Genomic DNA, 14186 nt, shown 5'->3' on the forward strand with positions numbered 1-14186 from the left:
ATTTTAAGAAGGCCAATTTCCCCAGGATGAGGGCTGCAATTCAGAACATAGACTGGGGAGAACTAATGTCAAATAATGGTACAAATGATAAATGGGAGATTTTCAAATCTACTTTGGGTAATTATAGTGCAAAATTTATTCCTATAGGTAACAAGTATAAACGGCTAAAATTAAACCCCACATGGCTTACACCTTCTGTAAAAAGGGCAAAACATGACAAAAAAAGGGTATTTGTAAAATACAAATCTGAGGGTACAGCGGTAGCCTTTGTAAATCATAAAGAACTTAATAAAATTTGTAAAAAGGTAATAAAATCTGCAAAAATTCAAAATGAAAGGCAGGTGGCCAAGGATAGTAAAACAAATCCCAAAAAATTCTTCAAGTATATAAATTCAAAAAAACCAAGGTCTGAACATGTGGGACCCCTAGATAGTGGTAATGGGGAGTTGGTCACAGGGGATCAAGAGGAGGCAGAGTTACTAAATGTGTTCTTCAGCTCTGTATATACAACAGAAGAAAGAGCAGCCGCTGCCATTGCTGTTAATATATCAGTTGATATACTGAATTGGATGAATGTAGATATGGTGCAAGCTAAATTAAATAAAATAAATGTACACAAGGCCCCGGGACCAGATGGATTACACCCTAGAGTTCTTAAGGAGCTTAGTTCAGTTATTTCTGTCCCCCTCTTCATAATATTTAGAGATTCTCTAGTGACTGGTATAGTGCCAAGGGACTGGTGCAGGGCAAATGTGGTGCCTATTTTCAAAAAGGGCTCTAGGCCTTCCCCGGGTAATTATAGACCAGTAAGCTTAAAGAGGCTCTGTCACCAGATTTTGCAACCCCTATCTCCTATTGCAGCAGATCGGCGCTGCAATGGAGATTACAGTAACGTTTTTTATTTTAAAAAACGAGCATTTTTGGCCAAGTTATGACCGATTTTATATTTATGTAAATTAGGCTTTCTAAAGTACAACTGGGCGTGTTTAAAGTAAAAGTACAACTGGGCGTGTATTGTGTTCATTACATCGGGGCGTTTTTACTTCTTTTAATAGCTGGGCGTTGTGTATAGAAGTATCATGCACTTCTCTCCACAACGCCCAGCTTCTGGCAGTGCAGACACACAGCGTGTTCTCGAGAGATCACGCTGTGACGTCACTCACTTCCTGCCCCAGGTCCTGCATCGTGTCGGACCAGCGAGGACACATCGGCACCAGAGGCTACATATGATTCTGCAGCAGCATCAGCGTTTGCAGGTAAGTAGCTACATCGACTTACCTGCAAACGCCGATGCTGCTGCAGAATCAACTGTAGCCTCTGGTGCCGATGTGTCCTCGCTCGTCCGACACGATGCAGGACCTGGGGCAGGAAGTGAGTGACGTCCCAGCGTGATCTCTCGAGAACACGCTGTGTCTTTGCACTGCCAGTAGCTGGGCGTTGTGAAGAGGAGTGGCTGATACTTCTATACACAACGCCCAGCTAGTAAAAGAAGTAAAAATGCCCCGATGTAACGAACACAATACACGCCCAGTTGTACTTTTACTTTAAACACGCCCAGTTGTACTTTAGAAAGCCTCATTTACATAAATATAAAAACGGTCATAACTTGGCCAAAAATGCTCGTTTTTTAAAATAAAAAACGTTACTGTAATCTACATTGCAGCGCCGATCTGCTGCAATAGGAGATAGGGGTTGCAAAATCTGGTGACAGAGCCTCTTTAACATCCATTGTGGGGAAAATGTTTGAGGGGCTATTGAGGGACTATATACAGGATTATGTGACAATAAATAGTATTATAAGTGATAGCCAGCACGGTTTTACTAAGGACAGAAGCTGTCAAACTAACCTGATTTGTTTTTATGAAGAGGTGAGCAGAAGCCTAGACAGAGGGGCCGCTGTGGATATAGTGTTTTTGGACTTTGAAAAGGCATTAGATACTGTCCCCCATAGATGTCTAATGGGTAAATTAAAGACTATAGGTTTAGAAAGTATAGTTTGTAATTGGATTGAGAATTGGCTCAAGGACCGTATCCAGAGAGTTGTGGTAAATGATTCCTACTCTGAATGGTCCCCGGCTATAAGTGGTGTACCACAGGGTTCAGTGCTGGGACCACTATTATTCAACTTATTTATTAATGATATAGAGGATGGGACTAATAGCACTATTTCTATTTTTGCAGATGACACCAAGCTATGTAATATAGTTCAGACTATGGAAGATGTTAATGAATTGCAAGCTGATTTGAATACACTAAGTGTTTGGGCGTCCACTTGGCAAATGAAGTTTAATGTATGTAAATGTAAAGTTATGCACCTGGGTACGAACAACCTGCATGCATCATATGTCCTAGGGGAGCTACACTGGGGGAATCTCTTGTTGAGAAGGATCTGGGTGTACTTGTAAATCATAAATTAAATAACAGCATGCAATGTCAATCAGCTGCTTCAAGGGCCAGCAAGATATTGTCGTGTATTAAAAGAGGAACGGACTCGCGGGACAGGGATGTAATATTACCACTGTACAAAGCATTAGTGAGGCCTCATCTAGAATATGCAGTTTAGTTCTGGGCTCCAGTTCATAGAAACGATGCCCTGGAGTTGGAAAAAATACAAAGAAGAGCAACGAAGCTAATAAGGGGCATGGAGAATCTAAGTTATGAGGAAAGATTAAAAGAATTAAACCTATTTAGCCTTGAAAAAAGACGACTAAGGGGGGACATGATTAACTTATATAAATATATGAATGGCACATACAAAAAATATGGTGAAATCCTGTTCCATGTAAAACCCCCTCAAAAAACAAGGGGGCACTCCCTCCGTCTGGAGAAAAAAAGGTTCAATCTGCGGAGGCGACAAGCCTTCCTTACTGTGAGAACTGTGAATGTATGGAACAGTCTACCGCAGGAGCTGGTCACAACAGGGACAGTAGATGGCTTTAAAAAAGGCTTAGATAATTTCCTAGAACATTCCTAGAATTTCCTCCTCCGTTCTTTTATTTTACTTGGCACCAGCACTCCACGCATTTGAAAAAATACCCAGCTGATTTTAATTCAGGAATGACCTCATAAGTGTTCCTGCTCTTGCTTGTGCTCTCAGTTGGCCACTGGGGGCGCATGGTAAGGTGAGCTCATTCCATCTGTTCACATGTTGTGGTGGTGTCTGTTGCTGTAGTGCTGCACTTGTGGGGGGACGTGGCCCAGAGCCAAGGAGATAGCATGGGTGCTTTTGGGCCCCTGGGTTGCTCCCTCTGCAGGAGCGGTGCTGCGATGGCGGGGGCCGCCATGCGGTGCTGTAGCCGATAGAGTAGGGACCCACTTTAACGAGGTCGCCGTGAAGTGGCAAGTGAGCTTATACAGTTTGATCAAAATGTTTACAAAGAACCTCATGTTTATGTTTCTAAATTATGCCTAGCGGCTCAGATCAACGTATATGTTGTGGATGTGCGGTCCATGTCTAGTTTCTCACAATGTTGTGTGTAACATTTGTTTTGAAAATCAATAAAAAGATTTTACAAAAAAAAAAAAAAAAGAAGTGGCTGAAAATTACGAGGCCGTTTTCAAGAGAAAACAGCCTTTGGTTACAATGTGTTTTTTTTTTTTAGCTGTAAATAGCTGTTTTTAATTTGAAGCATATTTTCAGGCGTTTTGTGAGTCGTTTTTTGTAGTGTAAATGCAAAATCGGCTTCAGAAACGCCTCAAGAAGTCACATGATACTTCTTTTTACTAGGCGTATTTTACAAGGCTTTTTTTAAATTCAGCAGTGCAGAAATACGCCTCATGTGAACAGCACCGTGTATTTTCCATTGAAATAAATGGGAAAATGTTTGCAAGCTTATTTCCAGTGTATTTTGTAGAGTAATACGAGCCTTTTCTGCTCCACAGTAAGCCTGAAAATGAGCCGTGTGAACATACCCTTGCTCCACCTGTTTTTAGTTTAAGACTGGCATATAAAACGCCAGTTTTAATACATTTTCCCCACAGAGTATAGTAACAATAATATAGAACTGCCCTCACCAGATGACCAAAGGAACAGCTCGTCCAGACGCAGGTACAGGGCAGTATATATTGTTCTTTGCTTTTATTTTTTGCTGTTTCATAAACAGTAAAAATGCTGTTTGCAAAGGAAAACAGCTCCTGATTTTCAGACGTTTTCTAAGCCACCTGCGATTTTTGCTGTGTTTTTTACGGCCGTTTGGAGCTGTTTTTCTATAGAGTCCCGAGAAGTGACATGCACTTCTTTTTCGCGGCCGTTTCTTTATGCGGCCATTTTTCAAAACAGCCGCGTAAAAAAACGGCCCGTCGGAACAGAACGCAGTTTTTCCCATTGAAATCAATGTTTGGAGGCGTTCCGCTTCCAATTTTTCGGCCGTTTATGGCCCAAAAAACGGCCGAAAGGAGCCGTGTGGACATACCTTTATTCTTGCATTTAGGGATGATGGAGTCATTCCACTTTATATTTGCGCATGTGTTAGTGTCCTGTCTGGACACTTCTTATTTTTCTCTTCGTCTCAATTAGGACTGCAAATCCATACATAGATACATCAAATCCAGATTGCAACGCCAGAAAGAAGAAGTCACATGCATATTTACACAAAATTGTGAAATAGGTCCGGAAGTACAGAATGTACGATTAGATACAGAAGACCATTTAAAAAATGTATAGATCTCCAAATAAATTGCAACAGACTGAACATGTACGGCTGACAGACTGTTTTTATCAAGTCCCAGAGTCTTATTTCGCTGACTTGGCCTTGAACTCTTGGGGGGCATTCATGCAAGGCCACATTAGTGTTGCCAACAAAACCAACAGTGAAAGCCAATAGGACCAAGAGGATATTGCAGCTGTGGCTGCTCGGGGAGATGGCCTTTAAAGTCAGCCTTTAAACCCAAAGTGGTGCTGGAAGTGTAAAGAACCTGGTCATCTAGCACGGGAGTGCCACAAAGTCATACTAAGTGAAGATAAGGAAAACCCTTGCCAAAGCACAAGTCATAAACTGTTATTTATAGGCTCAGAAAAATAAGGGTTGAATACTCGAATACATGGCACGGTAAGGTGGTTTAATGTTTGGCGCTAATATGTCTTCATCAAACGTGACGATAACAAAAATGATATTTCTGTACATTACAGTCATTACAAGGAACAATCATCCCTTAAGTTAATGCATAGTGTAGATAATGGAGCGACTATAGAGTTTGACGTAGTGGAAGGAGTCAAGGCTGCTGCAACTCTAAGGGTATGTTCACACGCAGTAGGAAAATACGTCTGAAATTACGGAGCTGTTTTCGCCTGAAAACAGCTCCTGATTTTCAGACGTTTTTGTAACTACTCATGTTTTTCGCTGCGTATTTTACGGACGTTATTAGAGCTGTTTTTCAATGGAGTCAATGAAAAACGGCTCCAAAAACGTCCCAAGAAGTGACATACACTTCTTTGATGCGGGCGTCTTTTTACGCGCCGTCTTTTGACAGCGACGCGTAAAATGACACCTCGTGTGAACAGAACATCGTAAAACCCATTGAAAGCAATGGGCAGATGTTTGCAGGCGTAATGGAGCCGTTTTTTCCAGGCGTAATTCGAGGCGTAAAACATCAGAATTACGTCTGAAAACAGTGCGTGTGAACATACCCTAAATGTGACGGTTCCGGGTTGCATACAGGTGAAATGAAGTCCGATTGCACAAAATAGATGGAGGGGTTGTGTACCTTTACGCCTGTTAATCCTCCTGACTTTGTGAAGTGCAGGAAAAGTAACCTCACTACATCATCTTACCTAAAATGAATGTTACCCTCCATATGGGTACAAGCTACAAAGTGAGCAAGAGCTTTGACAGAATCATATGGTAAGAATTCTTGGGTTAGAGGGTGACAGAGAAAGTTGAACGACCTGTGTAGAGATGTCTAGTCTGAAAACCACATTGTCAACACAGTTGCCCACCATTTCAGTGTGAACAAAAGGGTCTTAACTTGTGAACAGTGTTGGTCCACAGTAAAATGAATATTTCAAAGTCCGTTAAAGGGTAGTTAGTATCCTAGTGATGTAGTTCCCCTGCCAAAGCCGGTTCAACCTGTATATGAACCTAATTGCCCAATGCAGAATAGCAAAATGCATGGACCAAGAGTATGAGTGCAGAGGACTGAACGTGTGCGTGTGCGTGTGCGTCTCTGTCTCTAATATAGGAACAGCAATGCTTTAAGCAGTCCTGGCAAGCTAAATTAGTTTCCAAGACACATTGAACTGAATGAGAATTATGACTTTATGCTCACAGCCTGATTATATGTAGTAGGGGAATGCTCCATGGTGTGCAGAGCACTACCACTACAGATTTACTAAGTGGGTGGATGCTAATAGGGATCACTTCATTCTAACCACAGTATTCAATCGTATGATTGCCGCATTTATTACAGTAGACTAGTATAAGCTCTGGTATGATATTTACCTTTACATGAGTTATTAAACTTCGAACTGTAAGAACAATGGATTGATCTGCTATGGAGATATCTCCTCAAAGATTCAGCATCCTAAGAGAAGACAATGATGAGGAGTGCAACCCAAACATCCAGGAACATGCAGAGGATAAAGTCTCTGAGGATATAGATATTGCAGTACCCGAGTTGTCCAAGAGGTGGAGCAAAGAGGACGCAGCAGTGGTAAAAGAAAGAAAGCAAAGAAAGTTAGGTGACCTGTATGTGCCTGGAGATATGTACCCTAAATGTGAACAGTCCAAAAATCTTTTTAAAAAAAATAACAGATTCAGACAGTCCTCTACTTCTCAAACTTGACCTCTCACACTCCACGCTGTCAGATGAGGCCTGTTGAAATGCAGGTGTAAGAGACCCCTCTGTAACAGCAGGTCCTGATGAGGAGGATGCTCCCCTTGATAGATGCCAAAAAGGAGCAATGATAATAATCACTGGCTGTTCTGACAAGATCTTCTGCAGTGCTCACTGTATGAGGGGACCGGAGAAAAGATGCACAGACAGCAACCATAAGGCTATGTTCACACAGGGCGGATATGCTGCGTAAAAGCACACAGTGTATTCGTCCTGGTCGCCGCAGGGAATTCCAGGTAAAAAACACTCAACATTGTAGCGCAGTTTTTCGGCCAGAATGTCCACTGCGGAAAACTGCGCATAAAAAAAAAAAAAACGTTTCATACTTACGTAGCCATTGCGACGCGTCTGTCTGCCGTCCGGCCTCCTGGGATGACGTTTCATCCCATGTGACCGCTGCAGCCGTCACATGAGAAAAAACATCATTCTAGGAGGCCAGCCTTGACAAAGAAGCACAGAATCCTGTTAAGTATGAGTTTTATTTTTTTCTGATTTGTGATTTTTGCGGCGGAATCGCAGCTTTTCCGTCATAAGAATCACATCATCTGCTATTTGCTGTGGGTTTTACCTCTCCATTGAATTCAATGGGGAAAATCTGCAACAAAGAGTCAGCGTTTAAGCAAATACACTTGACATACTGCGGATTAAAAAAACTGCACCGCAGGTCAATTTCTGAGCGTTTTTTTCCGCTCATCATTTACGCACCATGTGGCTGAAATCTCATCCACTTTGCTGCTACTGTATTATGCTGCGGATTTTCCGCATCGGAAATCTGCAGTATTTACGCTACGTGTGAACTTACACTAAGGCCGGGTTCCTACGTAGTATAAACGCTGCAGAATTTCTTCAGCGGAATTGTGTGTGGACATTCCTCAGCATTTGCGGTAGCAGCAAAGTGGGTGAGATTTAGTCAATCTCATGCCCACTCTGCGGGGGAAAAAACGCTGCGTTACATGGCCTGCAATGTCATTGTAGGAGGTCGGAGTGGACACCAAAAGAGGAAGGGGGTAAGTATAAGCGCTTTTTTACACAGTGGAAACGCCCTCCGAAAAACAGCACCACAATGTGGTGCGTTTTTTTTTGGTTTTTTTGGACGGAAGGTGTTGGCGGGTCCCAGGTCGGATACGCTGCGTCATTTTTACGCAACGTATCAGACCCGTGGGAAGTTGGCCTAACTGTTGTCGGAGAAGGCATCCACTGCCACCAGATGATCTAACTTCCTCGGGGAGCACAGATCTTAATGCCTCCAGTTGCCCCAGTAGCCATTAAATCCAACTCTGGCATTCCCTACCTGTTGGTGATCAATTAAAAATATGTGGGATTCAGCTCCTTTCTGCTGGGTTTAATATCCTCCAGATCTGCCTGGGTATTCATAGATCCTCTGATATGCACTGATTCAAACTGAATAGGAATGCTTCTGTCCAGTTCACGAGCTTCTTGCGCTCTTTTAAGAGGGACTTTGTTCCAACCTGCTTTTCGAGGACAAATACTGGAATTGAGTTGTCCGACTGGATTCTGACGGACTTCCCCTTGATTGCATGTTGACTATGCAAAAGAGCCAATCTGATCACTTTCTGCTCCCAAAACTTTGAAGACTGAGATCTGTCTTTTCTGGGCCAAGTACCTTGTAACTTGTTCTCCAAGGGCTAGCAGCGAGGACCAAATAAAACACATGTATCTTTTGCTTTGAAGGGTTCTTCTATTTACCTCACAATTCATGATGCTGATTTTTTTTTTTATTTTGGTTCTAGACGGGGACGATCCTAGGGAGGAGTTTACGGGACAAAATATCCCTTCAGTCATACCATTGGACGATGAGGAAATGTATATTTTTTATGTTTTACTACTTTTGCACAGTAAAAAACTATTTTCATGGTAAAAAAAAGGAAAAAAAAACCTTTTGTTTTTCATCTACGAAGATGTAGAAGTTTTTTTTATTTTTTACAATGTTACCATTTGGAGGTAGATATAGCTTATAGAATAACTTTTAAAACATTTTTTTTGTGGGGGGGTGTAGAAAAAAACAACAATTTCACATTTTTTGGCCGGCTTTTTTTAATTATGGTTTTCACTGTGAGCATTACATAACATGTTTACTCTATTTTAGGGGCATTATAATTATGGATATACCAAATAAATATAGGTTTTTATGCTTTACTACTATTAAAACTATTTTCATTAAAAGAAAATGGTTTCTTTTTTTTTTCTATAAACTTTTTTTTGCTTTTTTTTTTTACATTTAGACCTATGAGGCCTTCCTTTATATATTTCTTCTGTTTATGTTCTGTTCCTGGTTTTGGCTTAAAAAATACATGCAAAATCGGTAGCAAATCTGCAGTGTGTGAACAAGACCTTACACCAAAATTAGACCTTGCTTTAAGTAGTCCATCCATACGATTGCCGGTCAATTAACTCCGTAGGTGCTGAAGTCGCTATTGACATCGGCATCTAAGGAGTTAAACAGTTATCTTCAATCCTGGCTACTACAAGGTTGTTGTCTGTATATTACAGCAGACACCCGCTAGTGATGGCGGGGGCTCAGCTCCTGTGCCATCACTGCACTGCAAGGCCGGGTTCCCACGGGTCGGATACGCTACGTAAAAACTGTGCAGCATATCCGACCTGGAACCCGCAGCACCATCCTTACAAAAAACTGCATCACATTGGCTTTCTGTTGCAGGTCTTGCATTTCAATGGGGAAAACCCGCAACAGAAAATTAACGAAAACGCAGCATAAATTGCTGCAGATTTTAATTCCGGTCAATTTATGAACGTTTACGCTGTGTTTTTTCCCCGCAGCGTGGGCATGAGATTTTCTAGATCTTATCCACTTCGCACCTGCTATAAATGCTGCGGAATTCCTACACAGAATTCCGTTACAGAAATTCAGCAGCGATTACGCTACGTGGAAACCTGGCCTAATAGTATGGTGGTTCACAGGAACTATTATTACAGCTTCGGGTGGGAAGGGGTTAAGACTTTACATTTTGATTATTGTACCTGAAACAGGTGCACTTTAACCGGTTAAGGACTAGGCTGTTTTACAGCTAAATGACCAGAGCAAATTTCACAATTTTGCTATGCGCTTCTTTAGATGACTATAACTCTGCAGGTGAATAAAATTCATCTGTGAATTTTACACTCTTTTTAAAGGACAGATAGGGCTTTGTTTTAGTGGCATTTGTCAGTATATATCATTTTTATTTTTTTGTCTAAAGTGGGCAAAATTGGAAAAAAATGCAAGAATTTAGCAATTGCATCAGTTTAGGCTAGCATTTTTCACACACAGTATGGACCATGGACAAAATTAATCTCCTTTCACATTCTTCCACTTCTCCCGTGCATGGGGATACCAAATATGTGTGCCTTATTCACTGTGCGGGCATGTGCCAGGGCTTGGCATAAAAGGAGGCTTTTTGGCCTTTTCGGTCCAGGAATTCTGCACTTGATTTTATAGCCGCATACTGTGTTCTTGGGGGCCTAATGCTGTTGAAAGATTAGAATCACCCCATAAATTACTTCATTCACACAAGTAGACCCCACAAGGTTTTCTTCAAGGGGTTTATCATATTTTTAGACAGTCCAGTTTTCTTCTGAAAGTTTCTTGAATAAGATGGATCAAAATAAAATTAGCAATTTTTTAGCAAATGCGTCAGTTTATACCAGCATTTTTCACAAACGGTATAGACCACGGACAAAATTAATCTCCTTTCACATTCTGCCACTTCTCTTGTGCATGGGGATACCAAATATGTGGGCCTTATTATCACATAGAGATGTAGGAGGGCGGACGATAGAAGAAGCTTATTTCACAAATCGCTTTTTTTCAAAGCTGGTTTTACAAAACTCAACAGAGTTGCTATAACACTTCCAAAATATCTGCTCTTGAAGCAGAAATCCCAAAATATTCATCTAGGGGTATAATGGGAATTTATTTTTTGGTGTTTTCTAAAATAAGAAATTGCAGGTTTATGCAAATGGAGCTATTCAGCAGATGAACTTTAGAAAACATGCAAACAGGACATCTACCCCCCACCCATTCCCTCCCTCACCCTTGGAGTAAAATCAGGGGAAAAATAAAAAAGTAATGTAGGGCAAATATATTTTCAACGAATTAACTAAAATCTAATAATGCAGAACAGTGTGGTATTTTTTAAAACATGGCTCAATGGACAGGCCTGGTTGCGAGGGACATGGACAGAAATATCGGGAATCTTTGCGGTGCCCGTGTTTTCTGCAGACGTGGCACTTTTTCTGGGGGTTGCTTCTGGTTGGTGTTGGGGGAATCCGACTGATGAAGTGTCTTTCAGTCAGTCGCGTGACATCCTCAGACTGGGGGCATTCTCGGGAGTCCTGAACATCAAATATGAGGCCTTCAATAATTTTCTCCTGGAAATCCAGGTATGTGTCTCTGCCTCTGTTTTTTTTGTAGAGCACAAATGAGTTGTGGATGGCCACCTGTAACAAATAAATATCCACTTTTTTGTACCAGGTTTTTGTTTTTCGCTTTACTAAATAGGGCTGTAAAACCTGGTCGCTTAAATCCACCCCCCCCCCCCCACCCCCCATGTACTTGTTATATTCGGACATGCTCACTGGTTTGTGCTTGTCTGATGTTGCCCCTCTTTCCCTCACTGCCACTGTTCCTGCGGTATGAATCGTGCTTAGCACATACACGTCTGTGCGATCCCTGAACTTGACCGCCAGCAATTCCTCAGATGCATAAGCACAGGAGTCCCCCTTTACCATGCGCTTCCCCACTAATTGCTGTGGAAAACCATTTCGATTTTTGCGCATGGTACCACATGCCCCAGTCCTTGCAGCATGCAAATGCCTAAACAGGGGCACACTAGAATAAAAATTGTCGCAGTACAGGTGGTACCCCTTGTGAAGCGGAGGCTGCATCATCTCCCACACAATTTTGCTGCTGGTGGAAAGATCAGGGGGGCATTCAGGAACATTTATTGAGCGGTCCCGCCCTTCATAAATCCTGAAGGCGGTGGTATATCCTGACCCGCTTTCGCACAGTTTATAAAGCTTAACGCCATATCTTGCCCTTTTGGAAGGTAGATATTGGCGAAAGCTAAGTCTGCCATGGAAGTTGAGGAGGGATTCGCCGACGCTTACATTCTGCTCAGGGGTGTAAAGTTGCAGAAATAAATTATTCAGGGAATTTATTAGCGGTCTAATTTTGAACAACCGCTCCCGGTTTGCATCGGTACTTGGGGGGGCCTGTGCGTTGTTGTTGAAGTGGAGGAACCTCATTATTGTCTCATAACAAGACCTGGGCATTACTGCAGAATATACTGGGGTGGCTTGGGCGGGTCTTGTTGACCAGTAAGACCTAATGGAGGGCTTTTTGACAATACCCATATTTAGGGTGAGCCCCAAAAAATGTTTTCATTCCTGCAAATTGGTGGGCGTCCAATCTCTGGCATGGTTGGATGAAGGTTTCTGCCTTATATATTGAGTGGCATATAAATTTGTTTCGTCGACAATCTGATTTAGGATGTCGTCCGTTATAAATAAATGGAAGTAATCCATTTGGACAAAATTTGTATTGTCCACGGTTATGCCAGGAGTGGCAGTAAATCTGTGGATTCTAGGCCCAAAAGATGGGGCAGGTGCCCATACAAGAGCCTGGACTGGAGGGACCAGGCTGTCCCGTGCTACAGCGCTACTTAGCCCTGCGCTTTCATGTTCTGCAGTTTCAACTGCATCAGGGACAACGTCACCTGAAGTGACGCTATCATCGTCACTGCCTACAACAGGTTCCATCTCTGACGCCATCTCTGATGCGGTCTCCGACTCAGACCACAGCATGGCGTATGCCTCCTCGGCGCTAAACAACTTCCTCGCCATAACGTCACTAACACTAACGAAACAATTTTTTTTTTTTTTTTATAAAACACACAAACTAACTGCTATATATATCTACACTACCGCTAACAAAAAAATAAACCGCTATTGCTATATATATTATATATATGTGGATATATATATATATAATTATATACTCCCTACCTGCCTATTCTAATAGAATAAAAGAAAGAAAGGTAGATAGATAGAAATCTATCTATCCATCTATCTTTTTTTCTATCTATACAATCTATCTATACAGAGAATGTTTTATAGTGTAACTGTATTTTTTTTGTAACTGTAATCTTCTGGCAGCAATTCTCCCGAGTCTCTTCTTCTCCTCAAACTGAAACAATGTTTGAGGAGAAGAAAAGAGGCAGGAGATTTGCTGCCAGAAAAGTCAAAACAAAACAAATGTGGTCGCTGTGATAGGTTTTCACAGCGATCACATGTTCAGGGGCGAAAAGATTGGCCCCTGACATTCTGCCCAGTGCCCATAGCTGTTAGCAACAGCCAGGGCATAGAGCTGTGTGCACGCGATCGCGCGTGCACAGTCTCTGAAGTGCCGCCGTAATTAGTCTATACGGCGGACTTCAGAGACCCTGACCGCTGGCCGTATAAATACAGCCAGCGGTCGGGAACCTGTTAAATAGAGGCATTTTCAAGATGCCCGTTAACGGAATTGGATGCACATTGTATGAGAAGCTTTGTTGGCTGGTGGCTCTCCCAGGGTATGTTCACACGGCAGCGTCCGTAACGGCTGAAATTACGGGGCTGTTTTCAGGAGAAAACAGCTCCGTAATTTCAGCCGTCATGGCATGTTGAGGCGCTTTTTCGCTGCGTCCATTACGGATGTAATTGGAGCTGTTTTTCCATGGAGTCAATGGAAAACGGCTCCATTTACATCTGAAGAAGTGACAGGCACGTCTATTTACGCGCCGTCTTTTGACAGCGACGCGTAAATTTACGCCTCGTGGGAACAGACCAACGCAAAACCCATTGCTTTCAATGGGGAGATGTTTGCCGACGCTATCGAGCTGCATTTTCGGACGTAAATCGAGGCGGAATACGCCCGAATTACATCCGTAAATAAGCCGTGTGAACATACCCTAAGGGTATGTTCACACGCACGCGTTTTTTTACACCTCGAATTACACCTGAAAAAACGGCTCCATTTCGCCTACAAACATCTGCCCATTGCTTTCAATGGGTTTTACAGTTTTCTGTTCCCACGAGGTGTTATTTTACGCGTCGCTGTCAAAAGACGGCGCGTAAAAAGATGCCCGCGAAAAAAAAGTGCATGTCACTTCTTGGAACATTTTTGGAGCAGTTTTTTCATTGACTCCATTGAAAAACAGCTCCAATAACGTCCGGAAAAAACGCCGCGAAAAACGCGATTTGCTACAAAAACGTCTGAAAATCAGAAGCTGTTTTCGCCTGAAAAGAGCTCCGTATTTTCAGACGTATTTTGCCAAGTGTGTGAACATACCCTTACA

This window comes from Rhinoderma darwinii, chromosome 3 (genome assembly GCF_050947455.1).
Source record: "Rhinoderma darwinii isolate aRhiDar2 chromosome 3, aRhiDar2.hap1, whole genome shotgun sequence".
Taxonomy (NCBI): domain Eukaryota; kingdom Metazoa; phylum Chordata; class Amphibia; order Anura; family Rhinodermatidae; genus Rhinoderma; species Rhinoderma darwinii.